Source organism: Ambystoma mexicanum, chromosome 7q, assembly GCF_040938575.1.
Source record: "Ambystoma mexicanum isolate Mex_15411 chromosome 7q, UKY_AmexF1_1, whole genome shotgun sequence".
Classification (NCBI taxonomy): Eukaryota; Metazoa; Chordata; class Amphibia; order Caudata; family Ambystomatidae; genus Ambystoma; species Ambystoma mexicanum.
Window position 1 is genome coordinate 663,033,798 of NC_090941.1, and position 27,585 is coordinate 663,061,382.

Consider the following 27,585-nt stretch of genomic DNA (forward strand, 5'->3'; position numbering starts at 1 on the left):
CACAAGTGGGGAAGGAAGCTTCCTCTAAGGCATTACACCCACCCCTACCCCCTGTGCCTTCTCCCTGGGAACCGGTGGGTTGTCAGGGTTCTCTTCCCATCATTGCTGTGGAGTACCCGACCCTTGATTTGAGGGGTTCTGAGTCACCATGTTCATCTGGGGGTTCTGCTGAGATGTCAACATGTGACCCAGATCCTGTGACAAGTTCTGGACCTGGCGCTCCAGTTGAGACACCCGCTCTGGCTGGTACGGGGTTCTCTGGTCCATCCTAGGTTGATCACGGGAAGGATTACTGTCCCTTCTCCCATAATACCCTTGGCTGGGATAGTTCTCGTACCCTTGCCTTCCCCTCTCCCGGATTGGGCTGTCTGGGCTCAGGAAAGTGGGGAAAGAAAGAAGGGTTTTGGGGGTTGATGTTTGGCGGGTACTGGGGAAAGAAACTCAACCCAGCATTTGGGGATTACTGCCCTCCTGGGGAAAGTTAGGAGGGAAGTTTCCTGGGTTGGCAGCTACCTGGTTGGAGCCCCCCCTTGGGCTCGGGGAGTCCACACATAGCCCAGGATGGGTCTGCTGCCCTTGTAACAGGGGCTGATGTAGTCAGGGGAGTTAGGGGTCCCATTTGTGGGGCTACCTCACTGACTACCCGTTTGCGATTGGCCCGATGGCCTTCTGGGTCTTTGGTTAGGAGGATTTTGCACAGGAATGTTTTTAGGCCCCCCATCTCCAGATCTAAAATGGGGGCAACCTTCACCTCAGCCACCTTAGCAGCATCAGGGGTGTTGGTTGGTTTTGGGCTTTTATTGACACCTTTATTTTCTACCGGTTTCTGCACTTCATAAATGCGAGTTGCTTGTTCAATGACCCAGTCTAGTGATCTCTTCTCATGAAAGTCCCTCACCAGCAGGGTCATAATGTATTTAGGGAGTGCCTGAAAGAAGTTATTAATGAACTCCCTACTGTCTGTGCGCACCCTCCTGGTGGTCTGCGCAAAGGCACGTTTCAGCTCTTGAACAAATTCTTGTGGGGCCTGTTCTTCCCCACATTGCAGATTGTAGGCCGCCTTGCGGGCCTCCTGTGGGTTTCTATGTACTGAGAAATGCTTTAAGATGGCTGCCCTATAGGTGGCCCATGTTGAGTGGTTCTGATCCTCCAGCCCCGCAAAGCAGCTGGAGTATTCAGGGGAAAATGTACACTTGACATATTGAATGCAACTTTGGCTATCCTTCAGGTGGAAAGTATCCATCATTTGCTCATTCAACTGGAGGTGCTCCCAAACTGAATATTTGGCATTTTTATGATAGGGAGTTATGATGCTCCTAATGGCCTTGATTTGTTTCAGGGAATCTTTCAGTAGGGCCCTCTTTATTTTGTTGGCCTTTTCAGTTTTGGTCACCCTTGTCCACTCATCCTCTGACTCAGAGGCACTGCTACAGGATATGGATATCTGATCCTGTAGGCTTTCCCTCATTCTACGGGCTTGGGAATGGCTTGCAGAATGTGGGGGTCTAGTCTCTTGAGACCTGTGGCATTCAGAAGAGTCTTCTGACTCTCCCTTGTTCCCAGAATTGGCTGAGTCCCCCCCGCGACCCCACCTCCCTAGATGGGAAGAGGTTTTTAAAATGCTCTTTGTGGGCCTAGTTTCATGGAATTCCCACCAAATTTGACAGACTGATCTCTTGGTAGGTGATATTTTTGATGATCCAGTTCTCTGGTTCGCCCCTCACTGGAGTATTCCTGATCAGAGAGGCTATCCCTAATATTTGGGAATCTGTACATAGATGCCTGCCCATCCATTTCTTGGAGGCGCTGATCTGTCAGTCCCATATTTCCCCTTGTGCTGAAGTCTACCATCCCCATGGCATTTGGTTCATATGAGCCAGTAGACATGAGGGTGGCAGAGACCATGGGACTGAAGGGATTAAAGTCCCTGATTACAGGGGTCCTGAGGTTATGCAAAGGGGTTTCTCTTTCCCATCTTACCTCACCCCTTTCAGCCCCTATTCCCTTATGACATGCCAAAATCTGACCTCTTTGCTCCTCTATTAAGGCCGTACTGGCCTTTATGATTTGTTCTTGCACAGCTATCTGTTTGTGGAGTCTGTCATTCTTTTCACAGAGAACCTCATTGTCTCTCTGTGCTTCCTGACTGGATTGGAAATACTGGGCCAATTTTTGCTGCAGGAGACTCACCTCCTGAGTTTGGTCCTTATTGGTCCGATCGTTCTTTCCCAGAGCATCCTCCACCCGCCTGGTGTGCTCTAGTAGCTTTTCATAATCAGTTTTGAGTTCACTAACCTGAAGGGCCAGCTTTCCTTCCTCTAAATTAGGTTTTAATTGGCTGACTTCCTGGCCTAAGGCGTCCCTCTCCTGAGTTAGAATGCCCCTCTGTGCAGCCAGGTCGTCCCTCTGTTTTTTAAATTTGCTAGATTTCTTGAGAGTGGATGTCTTTAATGTTTAATTTATTGTTTTCCTCTTTTCATTTGTCTACGCGGTCTTGTAGGACAACTAACTGTTTTGTGCAGACACTGTTAAAAGTTAATTGCTGTTCCAGCTTTTGTTGACTGTGTTGTAAAGAGTCAAACCTTTCTTGACACTCTTTTTGCAGTGTCTGTACCTGGATATCTTGCTCTGCATTCTTCTGCAGTAAGAGGACCAGATCTTCTTGGAGTTTGGTTATGTACTGCCTAGCCTCTGTTTCTGATTCTTTGCTTTCCTGGAGCCTTTGCTCTGCAGAGTCCAGATTGGTCTGGATTTTGTGCAGCACTTCCCCTTGCCTCTTTGTCAAATCTATATTGTCTGCATGCTTTTCCTGTATGGTTCCTATGTGGAGGTACAGGTAGGCAGCTATTTTGACAATTTTACACTGCTCCTCTTTTATTTTTGGGGCCATATACAATTTGCTAAGCACTTGATGTAATGGACCCTTGTCCTGCCAGGTATCAAGGTCGATTGCAGTGACTTGTTTTATTTCCTGCAACCATACCTGTTCGTCCTGTTCTGGCCATTCACCCCTGACAAACAATTTGTGCAGGAAGTGTTCCCTAGCAATATTAATTTCCACTGGGGTCGCCATTCCGGAAATATTTCCTTCTGACTTATCTCAGGGTGGATTTACTTTTGCAAACAGGCCCAATTCTTTTGAGTGTTTCTTTTGAGGGGTGCTTGTACAGTGTAGCACAGTATGCCAACCCAACAAGGTGTATGTACCCCGCCGGCTAGTATGCTGTGTTAGGCTGTCACGAGTGCTATGTCAAATTCAGGATCCCGGACACAAACCCCCAAGCTGTAAGTGATTTCAATCTGGCACACACCTAAGTCTCGCCCAGCATGTAGTGCGCAAATAAAGCCCTTAATTATTTTTATCTATAAGTTCAATATTCCAAATGATTTACCACTCATATCACACCCTTCTCCTGAGACCCACCTGGTCACAATGAACCAGGAATCAGGCTAGTTTGCAAAGGTAAATATTTATTTATGTATTTAGAATTTAAATCACAATACATTTTAATAGGTAACAACAATCACCACTGGAGTGACAAAACACTGAATAATATCATTAATGCACTAGGAGTCAAGTAATGAGCACAAAAACAAATGCAGCAAAGAAAAGAATACATTTGGATTGGTTTAGAACAGATAGCACAATGGTTAAGGGCTCCCCCTACAACACCCCTCAACCCCCCAATAGGCAATTTAAATAGATGTGAGGAGAGAGCAGGTACTCAGGAATAACACAGATCAAACAGAATATCACTCCCACCTTCTCCCTTTAAACATAAGAGAAAAACGGAATTGACTTTTCAACTGTCAGCATGGCTTTGAAATTGGCTGAGCAAAAACACCAAATGTGGTCAAAAATGCTTACATTATTATACATTTCTACGGGAGCCGCTTTGAACAGATGCAAGCAAACACAAGCAATGATTTAATCAGAAGAAAACATTTGAAATCTCAAAGGCAAGGAGGGAAATAATTTAAATGCAATTCACACATGTAAAATTTTTCTAAATGTCAATTTGCGGTAAACATTTCCTTGTGCGATTTTTATATAATGGGTCAATTGCACTGTTTGGCACTGCGGGTTTGGGTTGTAGAGATAGCTAAGGATGTTAGGTGCAAGTGGGAGTTGAAATTTTGCTTCTATCTTAAAAACGGAGGGCATAATGGAGGTTTTAGTGAGAGGTATTTTTCGAAAATAAAGACATGAATTTGGAAAAGGACTTCAGTTTAGAATCGGAAAATATGGCTTATGCTTTTACTCAAGGCTAGAGTGTTTGGCTAGGTAACCAAGTCGGAACACAGTAAGCTCTGAGACTGATTCATGACTTCAGTAACAGATCCCCATCACTTACCCGGCGGCACCAGTCCAAAGACTCAAAGTGGGATTTATGGATCAGAGTTACACAAGTAAAGATGACTATGAAAATGGTGCTTTAGCAACTAGACAGAAGAAGATAGCACTAAAGATTTTGACACTGTTACAGGTTACGAAAGTAGGGATAGTTCAGAGATTAGAGTAGAACAAGATAAGCAAGGTATACAATAGTTCCCTAAAGTCCTATTAATACTCAGAATCCACTGGGATTTAAGATTTTTGGACAGTCACGGTTCTGGTCAATGGATTGGGTCTATCAAGGAAGGACGGCACATCAGGCACGGGACTGGATGAGCTAGCCTGTCACCGGAATTGCAGAGGATCTGCCCTTCTTGTTTCTGGGTGTTTCAAATCAGCAGGATAGCGAGCTCATCAGGCAAGCCTTATGGTAGCAAGCCAGATAGTTTCAGGATGCGAATTCAGGATGATTTCCCACACGACAGCGCTTCACTGGGTTGTGAGAAAAAGTCTGAGGATTGAGGCCTTGCTGAAAATGGTTCAGCTACTGCTTAGCAAGATTCTGGGCATCTGGATCTGGAAGGATGTTAAAGGCTGAATGTTGAATGCTGGAACAAAGTGCTTTTCTGGAATCAGAAGAGTCAGTCAGTGAGTCAGTCCCTATGTGCTGTCAGCTGTCTCTATTTATCCTTTCAAATGACATCACAAAAATGGGTGTATGGGCTGTAAAGACTGGTAGGGGGTGTCTGTACTTCTGCTCTCTATATGGTAGAGGAGAGGCACAGAAGACCCCAGCCAAGATTCTCTATAAGGTAGCAATGGACGAGCAATCAAGGCCTAGCTTCTCAGGAGGTGATGCGGGCTGGTACAGTGTAATCCCCGAACCCCCACAAAGGAATGTCCACACACTGTATTACTGTCTTTATATAATTAATATTCAAAGGTATGTACACGATCACAATAAGGCAATTTGTACTTGGAAGTCAATAATGATAAATATATACATGTCTAGAGTGGTACCACTAATGTTATCAAATCTCATGAAAGTGCATCAACTGTACGGTTAAAATGTCACACAGATCAATAACGAGGAAACCAGCAATAGAGATAGGAAGGAACGCAAGATGGTTGAAACAATAGGCAGAATACTGACCCCTACCACTAGGCGCAGTTCTGTGTGGAGATCCCCCCACCTGGGCAACCTGTAAATAAATATATATCGCACAAGCCCAGTCCATATGTTCAATAGTCTTACTTCTTCCTATTAAGGTTTTACCGCTCCCAATGTACCTGGTGGAGTAGAGTTCTCCGACGATGCACCGACCGATCCTTCTTGAGTGCCTCCCTTTCAGGCGGGAGCCACGGATCATCGAGAGGTGTCGGGGAACTTGGCGTTTGGTGTCGGGGAATCGACAGCCCTTCTTGAGTTCCCTCCCTTTAAGGCGGGAGTCACGGGTCGTCGAACGTCCGACGGTGAACCGGGTGAACTATGGCAAGGAAGTGACAGCTTTGTTCCTAGCGGTGCTCGTCGACGACAGAGCGTTGGCGTCCTGCAAGGAAGAGGCGTGCGGAGCACCTCGGTGACAATAGTTCTGGACCGCAAAGAGATGATGAAGAACGGTGGCCCAGCAAGGGCGTCGAGTCGTCGGCCTCTCTGCGGTCTTTAGGTGGCGGGAAACCCACCGGTGGATGCTCCTCGGCGCGTCGACAGTCAGGCCTTCTCCAGCCGGAGACAAGCGGGTGACGATGTAGACGAGAGCGTCCGATGATCAATGGAAGTTCTTAGGCAAACAGGAGCACGGCGGCTCCGGTCGACGATGGCGGTCGTCGACAGTCGCGGACAACAGTCCGAGTGCTTCTCCTTGGAGTTCCTCAGCAGTCCCCGTATCGGGTCGGCAGCCTGTCGAAGGTCTGTCTACCAGGGAGCGTTGGCAAAGGTCAGCTGTGCACGATGGTCCCTTGTAGCTCGGGAAGAGGGTGCCTTATCAGGTCCTCTCTGGGTAAGTCCTTGGAGGCACAGCAGCTTTCAGATTGTGAAGGAGAGCAACAGCAATTCTTCTCGTCCAGCAGGGCTTCAAGGTCAAGCGTCAGTTAATCCAGTTACTCGTCGTAGTGGACTTCAGCTTCTGAACACGATTCCTAGCAGTGAGAGGTCCCCAGATATACTGTTGATCTCCCATTCATTCCGCTGGATCACACTCAAGCATCCAATCACGACTACGGGCATTCATGCAGGCAGGCAGCCAATCAGGCACACGAGGTATTCAGGCCATTCACTTCTCTCCAGACACTCACAACAAGTTATGTGTATTGGGACAAGTACCGAGCCATTCAACACTCCAAGCTGCATTCATACCGGTTTCGGGCAGGGTTGTCTCAGTCATTGTGTCAACCACCAGATACTAGACACCCACAACACAGAATGCATATTCGTCACACATTCTATTCACCCAGGTCCCACCCACAGGAGGTACCCACAACATACATCACCGGGAAGGCTCCAGCTAGTCTGACTGGGCCTTCAGAACAACACCATATATGGCACTTCCACCCAACAGCCAGTCAGGGGGAAGGGACAGAGTCAGGGCTTCCCAGGACTTTGGGAAAACAAGGTAATGGGTAAAAGAAAGCAAGAGGCCACCGGGGCCATCTTGTTTTCCATCAGGAATCAACTGATCCCAATGGCAGGGCCGGGGTATCCCAAAATGGAGGATACTCTGCGCACCTGTCAAATTCAGCATGGAGCTGCCACCAGCCCATACCCTGCTCCGTGGGCCACCCACAGGTGCCCAAAAACATACACTTGGGGCACAGGGTTGTACCCCCACCCATGGGGGCCATAAGGGTATTCCACGGGTCCGTTCACCAAACCAAAAGAAAGAGAGCTGCACCGCCAGGAGTCCCACATGAACTCCTGCGCGGAAAACACGACAGAACACACGATAAAAAGCAGTAAAGGACAAGGATACGGAGGCCCTGTCCCTCCGATGCATTTCCAGCATCACATGGGCCGGCTTAACTAAGCTTGCCCCTGTGAACTGGGATTGGATCAGGACCTCATCTCTGCCTTGCATCTGAGTGATTGGATCAAGGACGGATGATGTCACATTCATGGTTTGGCTTTTACCATTATTAAAAACCTCTCCTAGCCACTAGTATCAAAATTGAATTTTGTCCTAAATACCTATTTATACATTGTTAACCTCTACAAAAATGTGTTTACCATAGGAATGTGTGTGTAAAGTTTCACAATTCTAGCATTAATACAGTTCACATAAAACCACACATATTGCCATTCCTGTCCAGAATATTTTACACAGTTCCACCGCCTCTTGAAACATGAAACATAAAGCCAAAAATTAGACTAACAAATCTGTCCTTTTTATATTTTTCACCACTTTGGATAACAAGTTATGAGTCTCTAAAAATTGTTCATTGTTTATTCTTAGCCGCAAATGGTCCACCCTTTTGTCTCTCCCTGGAGCTCAAGGAGCAGCCCCCTCCTTTGGGGAATTCCTTCAAGGAGCAGTTTATGACTCCTTCACATGTCCATTTCCTGGCCTGGCGATATGCCATTGTTCATTCCCTGGCTGTAGACGAAAGTCTGGCCTAACCCACAATTATCATATATCAGTGAGTTTCTGCTGAGAGGATTTCCCTCCCCTTGGGAGAAACCTGTTTTTCCACTCCTTGCAGGCACAACCATGCTGATTTATTCTCAATTTCTTAAAATCCAGCAGAAACCAAACTAGTTGCATCAAATGACATGGATAAGTTACTTTCTTAGCTTTAAAACTGTGGTGATCAAAAACAACTGAGATCTGTATTCTTTTCAGTAACGAATCCTTTTATGTTTGCTAATCCGGCCAACATTTAGTTTAGATAACTTTGAAGTTTCATCAGGAGAGCCCATTTGACAGGGCTGTCATTCACAGGTAGCCCACTGTTCTGCACACAGATTTTGACAGGAGCTGTCATTCACAGGCAATCCAGTTTTTCTGAGAAAATGTTTTGCTCTTCACATTTTAGGACCTTGTACATTCACAATGCTTCATTAGATTAACTGAATTTTAGCGCCAAGCAAGATTTTGAATGTTGAGAAGTGTTGTGTACAGGCATTTTGGAGTTTTTAGCAACAAAATAAATGTTATTTACAGGCTAATTTTGGAGTTTCACTTGCAAAGTGCTGCTTTTCCCTCTGCTCTCTGCTTGCCATGGAGCCCACTGACACATTTTCTGCAGTGTGTGCTCTATCCTACCACACATGCACCATGGGTGGCAGGTTGTGCATCCATCTTTTTGTGTGTTGAAGAACGTGGTTTTGGAGGTTTGTTGGCGCACAAGAGTTTTGCCACCATTGTTGCTGTTTCTTGCACCATAACTAGCAGAGTGATGATGCACAATATAGCAGAGTGGGTCAATACATCCCACAGAGAAGATCTCTCTTCTTGGTGAGGACAGGGAGGCAGTATTGCCTTTGGAATAGGTGGCAGGCCAATTTGTCAGAAGATGTACATGGAGCAAGCCATTTCCTCTCGGCCACCCTGCACTTGCGCTTAAGGGTGACAAGGTCTGAGTCGTACCAGGAGTTGCACTTGGCCCTGGGTTTCAGGCGGATTCTCCTGACAGGGGCAAGAATATGAAGAGTATCAGATATAGCAGAGTGGAGCAAGGAAAGGGCTTTGTCAGGGTGAGAGTCAGCCAAAGGGGGAGGGAGGATGAGAAAGTGGTGGCGAAAGTCTCAACTGACACACGCTTCATGGGTCGGATAATTGAGAAGGAGGGTGGCAGTGATGGAAGGATGAGAGGAAAGGAAAAAGTGATCACTCTAGAAGAGAGGAGTAGTGAGAGGGGCAGAAAGGGGAAAGTCTGTGGAGATCAGAACATCCAGAGAGTGCCTTGCAGAGTGAGTTGGTCCAGAGGGGAGAATAAAGAGTGAGAGAGAGTAGCAGAGGTCGCAAAAGAGTCCAGATGGAGGACAGGTGGCCTCCAGGTGGATGTTGAAGTCTCCAAGAAGGAGAGAGTTGAGAGGTTGAGACCAGCAGTGAGGAAGAGAGGTCCACCCACTCAGAGGGGAAGGAGGAGATCTGACCAGGTGGCCGATAAATAATAGCCACAGTAAGGGAATGGATAGGGGAGAGAGAGAGAGCCTGCAGATGAGGCATTCAAAAGAGGAGTAGGCCTTCTTGGGAATGACAGAGGCCGGAATCCACTCAGGGAAGATCAGGGCTACACCCCCACCAGAGGATCTTGCAGCCATCAGGGAGGAGCATGTCAAAGCTTGTGATAGAGCTGGCCGTGAACCATGTCTCGGTGAGACCAAGGACATTGAGGTCCAGTTCCTCCAGAAGGTGGCAGATGTCGGAGGAGTGTTTGACAGCTGAACAAGAGTTAAGAGTGGCAATATGGAGAAGGTTGCCATCCTTGAAGGACTTCAGGGGAGGGGTACAGATCAGAGGTATGCCCTGCGGAGGTGTAGAAGGAGTCTGAGGAGGGGGAGAGAGGGAAGGAGAGGGCAAGGTAGCTGAGGAGGAGGTAGCTGGGGGAGGTGAGGAAGCCCTGTAGGGGGGAGATGGGACAGCAGGAGAAGAAAGGAAATTGATGAGGCGTGGGAAGCATCTATCGAAGATGTGAAGGTTGGCCTGAGGGCCTTGGACCAGGACGGTGCTATTCACATAGATGTTAATGATGACCTTAGAGGAGTGGAAGGAGGCCAGGAGGGCATCCCACCGGGTGCCACCATTAATGGGAGAAGAAAAAAAAGGCGAGAGGAGCACAGAGAGAATATGTAGGGTCCACAGGTCCGGCGAGGGAACGACAAAGAGGATGTCTGTGAAAGTTTGCCTGGAGGAGGCACTGGTATAGGTGTCAGTGATAGGGAGGCCTAGGCTGGAGACCAGGATGTCCTATTTAAACTTCTTCATACCAGATTTAGTGAGGAGGGAAGGATAGTCAATAGAGAAGCAAAAAATTGGAGGGACAGAGAGCACCATAGATTAGACTTGGACCATAGTGGTCAAACCATTTATTTCTCTAAGACTCCATGGATGCCGGACAGAGACTAACAGTCTTCCTTTAGGTCGACCAATGGGTCCCTTTACAGACAATATCTGAATAGTACTTCTACCATCTATTTTCGCATGTCTCTGTCATCCACGTTTCCTGGAGGGCAACTATGCTGAAAATGTGGATATTGGATATTGGCTAACAGACCATCATCAGCAGACAAATGGGCAAATACTGTAGTGTACCAAGAGCATATCATTCTTTTGTCACCGAGACATTACAGAGAAGTGGGCCTTGAATACCTTAGGGAGCCATTGCCAATACCAGGACCATTATCAACCTCATCTTTGTTGGTCTCCCCGTTACCCTTCTCCCCTAGGTTTCTATTATACATTTTCCTCTCATCTACTCTGTATCGTTGTTTATTCCGTGATCTCAAATCAATAGGGTGATCTCCATCATTATTAGGATGTCTGGCCAATATGGCATTTGTATTTTAAAGTGTCATCATCCTTACGGTCACACAACTATAGCCAAACATGTACAGATCATTTTCATACTGCAGGACATACTCCAATGTGGTGTTAGAACTCTTATTTGAAGCCGAGATTGATATATCCTCCAGTTGGTCCACAATGTTAATATCATCTGTGGCCAGCTCCAGCAGGAGAAGGGCAGGAGCCCCCCTCTCTCCAGCAAGATCCACAACGAGACCCGATTGCCATGTCGGGAGAGGGCCAGCCTTCCAGATCTGCACTGAAAGGTGATGCCCCCCGTGATCCCACTCTGAGCCAAAATGGCTGATTTATACCACTGCCTCCCCGCTATCACATTCCAACAGCATGTGTGGCCATTTTGCCTTCTGCCACGCTTCATTCTTGTGGTGAAGTCCGCAGGTCTGCTGTAGTTCACAGCACCGCCAAAATGGCCACCAACAAGATGCCAAGTGGTTGCTAGGCAATCAACACACCGCCACCTTGTCCATTGGCCCAGCGACCTATTTCCTTACCTCCGCACCACCGGAAGGCATGAGCCGGCACAGGAAGGGCCGCATAGAAAGGGTCAAGCCTGTCTCTCACCTGTTCCTCACTTGCATCCAGCTCCAGCAGGAGAAGGGCAGAAGCCCCCTCCCTCCCGCAAGATCCATGACGAGACCCGATTGCCGTGTGTGGAGAGGACCAGCCTTCCAGATCTGCACTGAAAGGTGATGCCCCTGTGATCCCACCCTGAGCCAGAATGGCTGATTAATACCACTCCCTCCCCGCTATCACTTTCCGACAGCACATGTGGCCATTTTGCCTTCTGTCACGCTTCGTTCTTGCAGTGAAATCCACAGGTCTGCTGTAGTTCACAGCATCGCCAGAATGGCCACCGACAAGATGCCAAGTGGTTGCTAGGCAACCAACACACCACCACCTTGCCCATTGGCCCAGCGACCTACTTCCTTACCTCTGCCCCACCTGCGCCACCACTGCAGAAACCTCTCAAAGCACTCATGCAGACATCGCCCTGCTATCACCTCACGTGCTCTCACTGGACTGTAATACGCAAGTGTAAGATCCAACGTCACTATACCAGCGCCATTAAGATACCATAAACAATGTATGCGGCTAACCGGCAATCCCCACTGCCACACACCCAGCAAATCCTTTGCCCTAACAGGCCTCCAGCCCTTCAGATCCAGCCACATGAACTCAGACCATCCAACTAGCCCACTACTGCACTGCTGCCCAAATGGTTCTAGCCTACGCTGATTGAATTGTATACACTGCCCACTACTGCCTTGCTGCCCAAATGGTTCCAGCCTATGCTGGTTGAATTGTATGCACTGCCCACTACTGCCTTGCTGCCCAAATGGTTCTAGCTTATGCTGGTTGAATTGTATGCACTGCCCACTACTGCCTTGCTGCCCAAATGGTTCCAGCCTACGCTGATTGAATTGTATACACTGCCCACTACTGCCTTGTTGCCCAAATGGTTCCAGCCTATGCTATTGTATGCACTGCCCACTACTGCCTTGCTGCCCAAATGGTTCTAGCCTACGCTGATTGAATTGTTGCATTGCCCACTGCTGCCTTGCTGCCCAAATGGTTCTAGCCTATGCTGATTGAATTGTATGCACTGCCCACTACTGCCTTGCTGCCCAAATGGTTCTAGCCTACGCTGATTGAATTGTTGCATTGCCCACTACTGCCTTGCTGCCTAAATAGTTCTAGCCTACGCTGATTGAATTGTATGCACTGCCCACTACTGCCTGTTGTTGCCCAAATCAGACCAGCCTATTTTTGAGTACTGTATGCACTGCTCTCCATCTGCACAAGGGGACTAGCTCTCACCCCTTGTCAACTGCATACACCGTCCACCACAAACACCCTTAACTGGGATCCCTCTACTAGCACATAGACCAATTGCTCCCGCCTAAAAGCATGGCACCCCCTTGCTTGTACACCATACCACCTACTCCATTCCTACTTTCTCTATATACCAGGAGTACGGTCCCCAGCTACGACACTTGCCCTAGTAGGTCGAACCAAACCCTCACTCCCTCCAAACCACCCAAATATAATCAGACCAGACCTATGCCTCTCCACATAAGAAATCTAAGGTTAGGCAGCCGCTCAAATCAACGTGCAGCCACCACTAAGCCACTCCATGCAAACACGCCCATCTTACCCCCCCTCCAACCAGTAAACCCACAGCAAACACATCTAGCACAACCACTACTCCTCATGATACCCGTTCACCAACTATACAAAAGAACAACCAGAAAACTGAATTCCAGTACGCATTTATCAATGCACGCTCCCTACCAGTGCATGCAACTGAGGTCTAGGATCTCATCAATGATCTAGACTTAGACATTAGCCATAACTGAAACCTGGTTACACGTAGCCTCCGGACCAGCTGTCTCCCAAACACTACCACCAGGGTACATCAACCCTCGTCAAGAAAGAACCTCTAGTAAAGGAGGAGGGGTAGCCCTAATCATCAAAGAAACCCTCAACGCCAGACAATTTAAGACCAACGAAGCTGACAACTTTGATTCACAATCAGTTAAAATATCCCCCTCGCCTAATGACACAATAACAATACACATTGTCTACCGCCCACCAGGTCCAATTCTAGACTTCCAATCTAACATCACCCACATCCTAGGTGATAACCTGAAAGCAAACCCTAAAGTCATTCTCTTAGGCGACCTCAACCTGGGCTTTAAAGACCCAAAAGATAGAAAAGTAAAGCCCTTGCTAAAGCCCTCCTAGATCTAGGCTTTACACAACGAGTAAATGAACCCACCCACACCAAAGGTCGAATCCTTGACTGGATCGCTGACCACAACTGTGCGGCTGACATTAGTTCCAATACTCCCAGACCATGGACTGATCACCACTTATTACACTTCTTCATTCCAGCAAAAACAGCAGGGAACCCCTACCCAACTGCACCAGCTACTATGGCAAGATCAAAAAAACTGCTCACCGCAGACAGACTAATCCCACTCCTGGAAAAGTCAATACTGTCCCACTCTACCTCCAAAGAACCTACAACACTAGCTGAGATCTACAACAACACACTAAAAGACATAATAGAAGTAGTAGCTCCACTGGAAAAGAAAAAAGCCAAAAAGATACTCCATGCCAACTCCTGGATCACACAAGAACTAAAGGATGCACAAACTGCCAAAAGGGTAGCACTAACCGCTTGGCAGGTTAATCCCTGCCCCACCACAAAGGACACCTACCTCACAGTCGCTAAATAATATGAAAAGGCCATCTCCACAGCCAAAGCAGCTACTTACAATGCCAGAATTGAGAAAGCTAACTCACAGTCAAAAGAGCTATTCATCATATACAATGAGCTTACTATCCCCATCACCTCTGCTCAACCCACTGAGAAGAACTCCACATGGTGCAACAACATCCAACACGCCATCCTAGATCAAATTAAAACACTCAAAAACGAAATCAAAACTCAATTTGACAAACTGCCTAAACAAAACACTGCACCAAAGCCATCCACGCACAAACCAGATGGAAACGCCAAAGATAGTAGTAACCCACCCAAATCCTTCCCATTCAGAGAAGTAACCACTCCCAGAGTCCTCCACATCCTGAAGCACATCAAACCATCACTATGCAAAGGTGACATCTGCCCAGCCAACCTAGTCAAAGACTGCGCCACAGCACTTGCTCCTTTTATGACCTCCTTCATCCATGCACCCTTCACCACCAGCACGGTGCCCACCACCCTCAAGGAAGCCTGGGTGCGGCCCTTACTAAAAAAAAAAAACCTTCCCTCGATCCGGAATCCCCAAACAACTACCACCCCATTACCAGAGTGCCATTCCTGCTGAAAATTCTAGACAAAGCTGCCTATCTACAGATTCAAATTTACCTAGAAACACAACATCCTGGGAAAAAGACAATCAGGCTTCCGCGCCCGCAACGACACAGAGTCAGCCTTACTCGACCTCAAAAACCAACTACTTGAAGCCATGGACAAAGGCAAAACCTCACTCCTCCTACTCTTAGACCTCTCGGCAGCCTTTGATCTGGTTGACCACAAGATCCTCTGCAAACATCTTGCTGACACAGCTCACTTCTCTAAAGAGGCCACTGCGTGGATCACCTCCTTTCTGGATGTTTGAGCTATGAGAGTCATCTCAGACCAAGCATCTGCCACTCCATCACCCATCGAGTGTGGAGTCCCACAAGGCTCATGCACTTCCCCCACGCTCTACAATCTATTCACTCTCCCACTATTCAGCGACCTAGAAGAATTCAGCATAGCCTCCACCAACTATGCCGATGACACACAAATTCTCATTCCCCTAACAGGCAACTACGACCAAGACCTCAAACCCCACCAAGACACATACGCCCTCATCCAGGCTTGGATGTTGGCAAACAGCCTATGTCTAAATGGTGAAAAAACTGAATTACTATTAGTACAATAAGAAGGGACTCCAGGACTCAGCACCATCAAATATGTGTATGCATTGTCTTTAATGCTCAATCACACAAATCATTAAAGACCTTGTACGGTCGATTACACGTGTTTCGGCTCCCCTGAACCTTTTTCAAATCTGGGCTATTAATATGCACAAAAACAGAGAAATTACAAAATAATAATAAAAGTATATGATAACGCAATACATATGGTAGTACATAAGGTATGAGTGATAATGAAAAATCCAACATGTGGAATTAACCATTAATAGGGTCAATGAATCAGCATACCTCAAAAATCAACAACATTTTCATGTTAAAGCAATAGAAAAAACATGGACAGGGAAGCAAGGGTTGGTGAAAGGGAGGATTGGAAGGGATATGAAAATAAAGCATTTCATCGACAGTTTTGACAAATCAAAAGGGATAGTGGAAAAGGGATACAAACAAAAAGTTGATTAGTTTGATTATTGTACATAAATCCATAATGGCTAATATTCCAGAAAAGTATAATATACAAATCTCACAGGTATGCTTACCCGTGGATGGGATGACCAATTCATATGACTGTTGTCAAAGTAATAACGGGGCCAAATCCCCAAGTCAGAAGTAGTCTGAAATCAGAGTATTGCACATAATACCGAATTATTCTGTGTGTCCCATAAATCATGTTTATAACACGCTCGCTCAAAATGGTTCACTCCACCATATGTGAGAAAGATAGTGGCCAAATCCTCATCAATTAAGATAACCGTTAAGACTATATCAATAATGTAGGGTGTCAGGAGCCTCTAAGGATTCATTAGTCCTTTGGTGTTCTTTAGCATGGTAACTAAATCTATCATTTATGAGTTGAAACTGCTAGACCATCTGCGCACACCCAGATATGCCATAGTCAGAATTAAGGTGCTTATATTGAGCATTGACCGATTGATCTTAAAAGAACCTAGTATGTCCGCCTCTGCTGCCAAGCTTACCTGTACCCGAAATGAGAAATGTAACGCGTGTCGGCAAGAACGGGTTCCCGTCTTCCGGCACGATTTTGTTATCTTGGTATGTGTACCGTCACCATGGCAACGTGAGCACACGTTGCCATGGTGTGCCACGTCCATTGTCCCGCTCCCAGGACGTAGTTCACCATGAATAAAAGTTCAATCCCTACAATACTACTTCCACTTTCATACGGCTCATTGTTACCTGCATTACTATTACGAAAAAGTGAAGTAAACGCGCCTCGTCACGAACGGAATCTCGTTCGCCGGCGCCATTATCTGATCCTGAGGTGTAGGCTGTCTCCAATGGCAACGTGTTTCCGCGTAGCCATTGGGGTACACGGCCCATCGTTTCAGTGCCGAAAGAGAGGGCCTCCATTTGTAAATGGTAAAGCAGCCCGTTACCCTAAATGTAACACATGTCCAAATCCTAGTTCGTGTATCACATTGCTAAGTCTGATACTGGGTAATTTGAGTAGTCAGTGAAATCAGACCCACTCATAATTTTAACTTTAATTAGTGAGACTGGTTGGGAAAAGACGCTTTAAGTAAATTATACATGCTTGGTGCAACTTTAAATGTTCGTGGTCTGCACAAAGTGCAGAACCCAAGCAACATCGTATTGGAAGGGTGGAAAAAACACCCCTGCATCTTCTTACTGGACTGTATGTTAACGTATCAAAAAGTATTATACTGGTAATGTCTGGGTTACTAAATTGAACAAAATCCATAATTCATATTGGCTCTATAGATTAATACTACGTGACCCGTGTCCCAAAAGGCACTCGCACCCTTCATTGATCTGCGGTACACATTTAATTGTTAGGAATAATCTCCATATAAGTGGTTATAAACAAAAGTAAGTGAATGTACATGGTTATGAAGGGGTTACAAACATTCAAACTGCTGTGTGGTTCCTCAGTCAGAAGAATAAGCTGATGTGCTGTTTGGATTAGAGCTTACTTTACAAAAAAGACACCAGCTCCTTGGTACAAATATATTAGTTAGGAGTAGATCTCCATACAAAAAGATTATAATCAGAAGTGAGTAAATGAACATGATTATTATAGCACTCAGCCTTCTGTATGGTTCCTCCGTCAGAAGAATAAGCTGATGTACTAAATGGATTAAGGCTTACATTACAGGAATGACACCCTCTCATTGTCACTGTTAAGACCTGTTGCCATTGAGTTAAAGTAGCAAATGGCACATGCTTCTGCTTCTCTGAGTGCTTTTAGCCTCTCCACCTCTTTTATTAAGAGTCACATGCTGTAGGCCAATAAACCTGATCTCAGATTTATTCTGCAATTGATGGAAGTTCTGCCAGTGGCCAGCCAGTAGAAAGGATGGATCCTGGCTACCAATCTTTGCCAAATGTTCACATACTCTTACCCTCAGCTCTTGCTTCATGCTCCCTATGTAGATTTTCTTACATACACATATAATGCCATAAATGACAAATGTTGTCTTGCAGTTGATTCCCTGCTTAATGGTCCAATGTTTCCCATTCGTGTCTCAAAAGTCTGTGGTCTTCTCCTGTGCATATTTACATTGTGTGCACATGCCACATTTCCTGAAGCCAATCTCTTTTTTGTTCAACCATGTGGTCTGATTCTCTCTGCTAATATCCGGCAAAAGAGATGGGCTGAGTATTGACTTCAATGTACCAGCTCTCTTGTAGGTTATACGGGGGTAGTCGTCTACAAGATGCCAAATATGTTCATCTAATTTCAATAAGTACCAATGTTTCCTGAGTATTGTCTGGATTCTCTGATGGTCAGTACAATATTGTGCGATGAAACTAGGTCCCATGTTTTTGTCTGTGACTGCCTCTGATTTATGTTGTAGAGTATCCTTTTGCTGCATAAGCTTTGACTTCTTATAGGCAGTCTTGACAGATTTGTCTGACTATCCTCTATTTCTGAACCGCTGCCGTAATAAGGAGAATTCTTTTCCAAATTTGGTTTCCTCTTGACAGTTACGTCTCGCTCTGATATATTTACCTAATAGTATATTGTGAATGGTTGGATAAAAATTACAACTACTTGCATGGAGCGTAGAGTTTACTTCTGTCGGCTTCCTAAATGTCCAGGTTTGTAGCTTGTGCCCATCAGAGTATATTGTCAAATCCAAAAAATGGACTGTATCATTATTGCATTCACCTACAAATTGAATATCAAAGCAGTTCATGTTTAGTGCTGTCACGAATCCTTGGAAGTCCTCTGCACTCCCATCAATGATGCAAAACACATCATCAATATATCGCGTCCACATTTTAACTTTGTTCATGAAAAAAGGTTCTTGATAGACTACTTTGTCTTCCAGCATACCCATAAAGAGGTTGGCTAGGGCGGGAGCATATTTAGTGCCCATGGCCACCCCCTTTGTTTGCTGGTATATCCTGTTGTCAAAGGTGAATACATTAAGATCCAATGTTAGTTGCAACATTTCTTTAACCTTCTGGATTTGATTGTAATAAGATGCTGAGTCATTCCTGAAGGTGTAATCTATTGCGATTGTGGCCCATTTATGCTGAATAGAAGTATAAAGTGCCTTAACATCTAAGGTAGCTAAGAGATATGATTTTTGCCATGTGAAGTTCTTTAATCTCCGTATAAGACTTGTGGAATCCTGTAGATATGATTGTAGTAAGTTGGCTCTTGGTTTAAGAATAGTGTCTAGGTATTCGGAAATGTTCTCAGTAACCCACCCCATTCCACTCATGATTGGGCGACCTTCTGGTATGGTGTCGTATGGCTTATGAATTTTGGGAAGGAAGTACATGGTCGGGGTTACTGGTTCTAAGACTATTCGTTCTTCCTCTGTGATTAAGCCTTTCCTGTGCCAACTCATTATGCTTGATTCAACCTGTTCCAATGCTAGTTGCTTATAATTGTCAGTTTGTATCATGTAGCAGCCGGGGGTTGTGAGGTTTTCTGATGCCATAAAGAGGTAATCTTCTCTGTTCATTACAACAATATTACCCCCTTTATCTGCTTCTTTGATTACAATCTGAGTGTCCATTTTAAGTGTCTTGAGTGCTGATTTTTCCCCAGATGATAAGTTGTCATTGTTAGGTCTTGTTTTTCTTCGTTATTTGCTTCTATCTTCTTTTAAGATGTAAAGCTCCTGTGAAACCGCCTTGTAAAACGTATCAATTACATTGTCAGGTGCCAATTGAGGCGAAAATTTGGATTTGGTCTTAAGTTCCTTGGATGTCAGTGAATTCGATTTGATTCTTAACTCATCCAAAAGGTGAAATACCTCGAACTGCTCATCTTCCACCAGTGATCTTACCAAGAAAGTATCTTCAATATCCTGAATTGACATGCCACTGATCGGTATTGGTGGTTCCTTGGTTTTAAAGTCACCAGGTGCTTTGGTCGCAATTTTTTTTAAAAATGTCAACTTTCTAATGAATTTGAACAGATCAATATGAATGTCCACTTGACTGGAGTCACATGCAGGTGCAAATGATAAACCCTTGTTCAAGAGTCGTCTTTCATCTCTGGAAATCTCTCTGTTGGAGAGATTAAGAACTAGATCTTCAGTTATTTGGCCCTGCTCGCCTCCTTCGAGCTGGCCCTTGTCTGTCTTTTGTTCTTCTCTGGGGTTTCTGCGTTGTCGCTGTTTTCTACCCCCCCTCCTTCCTCTCCTCCTTGCACGGGATTCGGGGTATTCGTGTTTGGTGGCAATTGAAAATAGACTGTTTTTTGAGGGAAGTTACGATTTCCTTTTTTGTAACGTTTAATCTGGTTCATATACCCGCCCGATTCATGTGTGCTAACATTTCCACTTTCTTGATTTTCTTGTTCCGAATCAGCATCAGAACTGGGGGTTGAATTCTTGGAAGAGGGTCTGGAGCTCAAACATATTTTGTCTGGAAAGTGTATACTTGGTCTTCCTTGTAATCACGTTCATCACGGTAGCATTTTCTTAATTTTCTGATCTTAACCTCACCTTGATACACTTGCAGTAGTTCGTACATTTTCTCATAATTTTTAGCTTTAGTTTCTTCATTGGATTGCATCGCCGTGATTTCTATCTTGATTATCTCTATTCCATCTACTGCTCGTTGGTGTTCCCTTGTCGCATGTTCAATTAGTAGATCCATCATTTTCATGGAGCTGTTGCTTAAGTTAGCTTCCCAGGCGTCAGCTAGATCTTTATCTAAATCGTTATTAAAGTTGGGAAAAATAAGGATCCTCAAGCCTCTTGGTAATCTATCATTGGCAACATAATTTTCAAGTGAGACCTTCTCCCAATACTTGTCAATCTTTTTCTTTGAGAATCTTTCCAGTTTGATCAATTTTGAGCATAGATCCTCACATTTGGTTGTGAGGTTCGAGAAGGCATGTGTGATGTCCCCTCGGGGAGTAAACAGAGTCTTAGTTTCTTCCTTTCGGTTCTTCAAATAAGCTGCCATCATATCATTAAGTGAGTCAAGGTGGGGGGCGCTGTTGCGCACGAGAGAGAATGAACGCTCTTGTGTAGGCTCTGCAGGCATCATGGGCCGTATCACAGCTATCCTTGCCAATACAGGCCGAATCTGCCCAAAATTCAGCAGGGAAGCTCTACCACGGCGAGTGAACAACCCTACAAAATCCCAGCATCATCATTGCCAGGGTTCCTGTGACACACCGTGTTGGGTCTGCCACGCTGCCAGCGGGAGTATCCGGCTTGTGCGATCAGGAGTGCGGGGGGAGGAGCTCAGCTGGAGGAGACGCGAGGCTGGAGGCCAGATGAAGCGGCCTGTTACACAGTAATAACCGCCGCGGGTGCTCCATGCATCGTTGAGCGCACGCTGAGCTACGACAGCCCTGCAGCCAACAGATAACACATACTGTGAGAGGGGTGCAGCGGGAGGGACCCAAAGCAGTACCCGGCCTGTGCGGCAACAGGGGCCCACGGGGGATTGTCTTCACCGGCAGTGGTTCCCCCCGCATCCCTTCCCCGTGATCTTAAGTGTGCACCGGCGCTGCCATTCGGGCAATGAGATGCAGCGGGCAGGAAGGGGAGCCCACTAGTAGTTCCCCGCGTCCCCCTTCCTCGCGTGTTAACATCAGTATACGGCACCGGTGGACACAACCCCGCGCTGGGACAGAAGAGCTGGGGAGCGGCATCTGAAGAGGCGGGGAGACCCGGATGCAGCCTCTGCGAGCATTCCACACGACATCAAGGAACCATAACTTAAATTTATCCGAACAGCCATTAAGCTGCTACAGACGTCGTCAGACAGTGAATCCCACGAGTACTGGAAACCCAACTGATCCCCTAGCAGTCATCCTAGGCTTGGAAGGGGCAAGCATAGCAAGAGGCATCAAGGAGAAGAAGAGGACTATATCCTCCCCACACAACAGCTCACCAGGAGAACCTCTGAGTGAATAACAACATATAAAGCCAGGGGCTCACCCATCAGAAATGCGAGAGCAAGTCACCCAGCCCCTGGTACAACAGCATCTATGGCTACACCTGAAGGGAAGCCCTGAGGTGCCGCACATAACGCGCCGGCATCCACGCCAGTGCAATATTGACCCCAGGGCAACCAGTAAGGGGGGAAGGGAGGAGAGGCCTAAGCACACCTTGCCTCAACCCTCAGAGAAGGAGCACAACACGGAGTAGAGGAGACTTGCTTGCGGCCAAATTGAAGTCACGCTGATCACAGTGTCTACAAGATGGATATCACGAAAGCGGACATAAGGCCCCTCCCGTGAGGCGCCACAGCTTGTGTTGTCACACCCTGGTGCGAATAGTTACATTTTCAGGACAGGTCGCTTCCGAGAGAAGGAAAACACACAGAGAGCATCCTCCTTCTGCCTGTAGTCGTGAAAAACCAATAAGCTCACATCACCAATATGACCTTCTCCTGGAACTTGGCTCCTGGGTGGCTGAGGAGCTCTCAGGATATACGAAATGTCTGTTATAGCACTCTCCCGCCACTCAATTGTAAAGAATCGCAAGAGACCACAGCACCACACGAACCAGTACAGGTGTGAAGTACGATGCCCAAGGGCTTCGGCCCCAAGAAAGGGAAGGGTGCCATAGAGAAATACGCGACAGTAACTAGAAAAGAAGTGGACGCCACGATGCCCATGGAAACACCACAGCCACAAATGGCTACACCATCCCCGGCGATGGACCCACAGGCTGTTTTCTTGGCCATGCAACAAGGATTTTGCCTCACTGAATGAGAAACTGGACAGGATAACTGCCAATGTTGCCTCTATCAAGACTCAATTGGACAAAACCACAACTCGAATCACGGAGGCTGAGACACGGATATCTAGAGGAGAGGATGGCTTGGAAGCGTTAAAGAACACAGTGACAACAATGGCAAAGGACTTAGGAACAGTCAAAATCAAGAGCGAAGATTTAGAAGCTAGGTCCTGACGGAATAATATTCGTATAATTGGTCTGCCTGAAGAAGCCATGAAAGGGCCCATGGAACAAGCGGTAGAAAACCTCTTATGCGACCTACTGGGGGACCCTGGATGGTCACCCATGTGCACACAGATTCTCTGCGCTGCGACCCAAACCTGGAGCATACCCGAGGCCAACTATAGCGCGCTTGATGAACTACAGGGATAGAAACCTGGTGTTGAGAACCACCAGAGATAAACAAGAACTGCGGTGGGAATCCAATACTATCCGCATCTTTCCAGACTATACTCTAGCAGTACAGCAAGAAAGACGCCTGTTCACAGGGGTCAAGAAACTACTGCGTGAACAACAATTTTCCTAAGCCATGTTATACCCGGCCAGGCTCAAAATACAGCACCAGAACAAAACCTACTTATTCACTTTCCCAGAGGAGGCAGCAAACTTTGCAGAGACACACATTCCCATACCAACCCACCAGCCGAGAAATGGAGAAGACTCTTAAAGTGAAGCGTTCCTAGACAAGGAGCAAACATGAGGAAGGATCAATGAGGTGATAATTTAGGCCCCATTAACAGGGGACCTCCATAAAAGGAAAGGGTGAGGTCACTACAGTTCATATGCGAGAGAGGAATGAACACCCTTCTCCACTAACGACAAGCTAGAGCAACAACACGCAGGACTGGCCGAGATATAAAGAATTATAACAATCTACGGCCTAGGATGTCGCTACAGTCTCCCCTTGTAGCGAGTGCATTACGAGTTTATGGGAAGGGAAGGGGAGGGACAAGGGGACATGGTTAAAGTTCGGGGAACTATGAGGGTGGGGGAGGGAGACCAGGAGAGGGTGTTGGGGTACAGTTTACAAGAAGACGCGGTTGTAAGGAAAAGCACACGGATAACTGCATGCTTGCATAACTTGCATGCACACAGACATGACCACACTACTAATGGAATACATGAAACATAACCACATATATATCTGAGAGGATGGCTGAAACAAGAGGTGAAGATATTAAAATGTTAAGCTGGAATGTCAGGGGACTGGGCTCCCAGATTAAGAGGAGGAAGATTTTGACATACATTAACAGATTGGGCCCCAGGATAGTCTTCCTGCAGGAAACACATCTACTATATCAGCAGGCTGGAAGACTCGCCCCTAATTGGGGAACACATCAATACTGCATGTCTTACTCCAGTCGTGCGAGAGGAGCGGCAATCCTCATACACAAAACTTTGCCATTTACATGGCACCACTCGGAATGTGACACAGAGGGCAGTTATTTCCTGGTCCATGGCACTCTTAATGAGAGGGAGGTGCTGCTGCTTAATATATATATATGGCCCTAATACAGATAACCCTGATTTCTATTCCTCGTTGTTCAGGAAGCTGGCAAAGTTTCCAACAGCATATCTTATATGTGGCGGCGATTTCAACACCATTTTGGACGTGCATCTAGACCGCACGTCGGGTCAATCACAGAAGCTGAGATAGCTGAGGCAATAAAAATGTACCTAATGGGAAAGCACCAGGTACCAACGGTCTAGGGGCAGAATTTTACAAAGAATTCAGCCACCCCCTCGTACCTAAGCTAAATGCAGTATGGTCAGAGGCTCTAGAAAAAGGGGAATTCCCTGAAACCACAAGAGAAGCGATTATTACTTTACTGCTCAAACCGGGCACTGTCGGGATCCACCCAGACAATACTTACCCATATGTCATATTTAAACTTAAGAGACGCATCGCGCTCCTTGAACACCACCAAAAGGGCATACACGTTTTACTCTACCGTTCATGACATGCTTTCTAGGATAAACTTGTGGTAAATCACCAACAATGTATTAAGCTGGGTCACTGATGCTCATATATACCCCAGGACATTCTCTGACCATTCACCTATACAACTAACAGTCCGCATTCCTGACCTACACATAGCCAGACCCCTCTGGAGATTTAAGGCAGCTGCCCTCCAAGATACGGTCTACAAAACATAGTTAACATAGTTAACTCAACATATAGAAGAATACTTCAAAGTAAATGAAGGCTCAGTGTCTAGTCAAGCAATACTGTGGCAGGCATTTAAAGTTTATATCAGAGGCACTGCAATGTCCACTGAGTTCGGAGTCCTTAAAGATATCCGCTGAGACCTGAACCGCAGAGAGGCAGATATCGCTAATATACAATCCCAGTACATACACTCCCCGTCTCCACGATTACGAATAGAGATCAAAACTAAGATAGACGAATTTAAAGAGGCTGCTGACCGCGAAATTCACTATTTTGATAGGCCGGCGGCAGCACGTCACTATGGGGAGAGTGAACGTCGAGGGAGACTATTAGCCAGACTAGTACGAGGAGAGCGGGGCCCGTCTACCATTCCCTGTATTAAACAAACCGACGGCACTGTGACTACAGACAAACAAAAAGTGATGGGGGCGTTCTATGACTTTTATAAACAGTTATATTCTGACACTTCTGATGAGGAAATAGACCAATAGCTATCTCGAATACCCACAACACTAGCAGACGCCACCAGAGAATCCTTTGAAAACCCAATCACAGAAGCTGAGATAGCTGAGGCAATAAAAATGTACCTAATGGGAAAGCACCAGGTACCAACGGTCTAGGGGCAGAATTTTACAAAGAATTCAGCCACCCCCTCGTACCTAAGCTAAATGCAGTATGGTCAGAGGCTCTAGAAAAAGGGGAATTCCCTGAAACCCCAAGAGAAGCGATTATTACTTTACTGCTCAAACCGGGAAACCACTGGAAGAATTTGGCTCTTATAGGCCATTATAATTATTAAACACTGATGCCAAAATAATCTCAAAAATACTGGCCACACGCCTAACTCCACTAATGCCATATATGGTTCATGAGGACCAAGCGGGATTTGTTACTGGTAGGTCCACTGCTACAAATATAAGGCGCTGTTACAAGATTATAGCAGCAATACCGGAAGAAACATAGGGGGTGGCTGTCTCCCTTGACATGCAAAAAGCATTTGACACGGTTTACTGGCCCTTCTTGTTCAGGGTATTGCACAATTATGGATTTGGCCCCAATTTTGTTAAGTGGATTAAAATATTATACACTCAGCCCTACGCCAGGATAGGCATCAATGGCGCACTATCGGATATATTGGAGCTCCAAGGGGGCACCAGGCAAGGGTGGATTTATGTACAATAATCAAACTAATCAACTTTTTGTTTGTATCCCTTTTCCCCTATCCCTTTTGATTTGTCAAAACTGTCGATGAAATGCTTTATTTTCAAATCCCTTCCAATCCTCCCTTTCACCAAACCTTGCTTTTCTGTCCATGTTTTTTCTATTGCTTTAACATGAAAATGTTGTTGATTTTTGCGCTATGCTGATTCATTGACCCTATTAATGGTTAATTCCACATGTTGGATTTTGCATTATCACTCATACCTTATGTACTACCATATGTATTGCGCTATCATAAACTTTTATTATTATTTTGTAATTTCTCTGTTTTTGTGCATATTAATAGCCCAGATATGAAAAAGGCTCAGGGGAGCCGAACCACGTGTAATCGACCATACAAGGGCTTTAATGATTTGTGTGATTGAGCATTAAAGACAATACATACACATATTTGATGGCGCTGAGTCCTGGAGTCCCTTCTTGTTGTACTGTTTTTGGTTGACGGTTAGGCTTTTTACCGTCCGAATCCAGTGACCTGCAACATCTACAGGACTTCGAATGGCCTTAACGTTTATGGCCACATAACAATCTACGTTTGTGATTACCTAAGGGATTGTAAGGACTTGCCTGTCAGAGCAACTGACACCAAAGCCATCTTTTTGCAACCCTGAATTACCATTAGTAGGCTCCAAAGAAGCCTTAAAACGACTTGATAACACATACAGCTCCTTCATCATCGAAGACACAGTCATTACAACGTCAGCCTCAGTGAAAACCTTAGGCGTCTACTTGGACTCCACATTATCGATGGACTGACAAGTCAGTGCCATCTCATCAGCAGCAGCACACACATCAAAAATAATAAATGCTGTAAAACCCTACCTATCACAAAAGAACCGCCTCAACATCGACAGTGCCACCATAGGCGCAAAATTAGACGATTGCAATATCTTACTCTTGGGCACGTCCACACATAACTTTAATTGACTATAAACAGCACAAAACAATACCCTCAGAGCGGCACTCAGCATTATCAGGAGAGAGCACATTTCCCAGGCAAGAAGGGACGCCCACTGGCTCCCAGTCAAAGAATGTATAACATTTAAAGCCCTTACAATAACACACAGGTGCCTCACCCAAACGGCACCAGCGTACTTAGTAGAAAGAATACGCCAGGCGCCAACACATAGGCCTAAACGAAACAAATACTCACACCAACTTTCTGTCCCAGAATTTGGCTTTGAAGTTCTAGCCCCCAAAGCATGTAACTCGCTACCACCTAGTCTGAGAAGCGAACAATCCCTCTCTATCTTCAGAAAAACACTGAAAACAAAGTTGTTCAACTAAACTGTCTAATACTCTGCACTTCCTCCAATACTGTTCCTCTGTAACCACGGAACACTTGCTCAACAATGTTTATTTACACCTGCATTTGACCAGTGTTATTTCTGTACCAAGCTGAATATTCTGTAACAGCGCCATGATGCCTCCAGAACGCTGGGCGCTTGATAAATCCAAATAAAGAAATAACCCAAAGTGGCACAACACTGTGCTAAATGCACAAAACAGCTGCACGATTTAAGGGAGGGCGAGAATCAATGGATGAGACAGGCCTCAATTCTAGGGCTCTTACCTCTCATCTACAGAGTCTACATCACTAGATACAGCATTACCCTTCTTTTATTTGTTTCCCATACAGTTCTTGTTCTCATTTAATTGAGATTGTCTATCCTTGTTTGAGAGGCAGTTTTTACC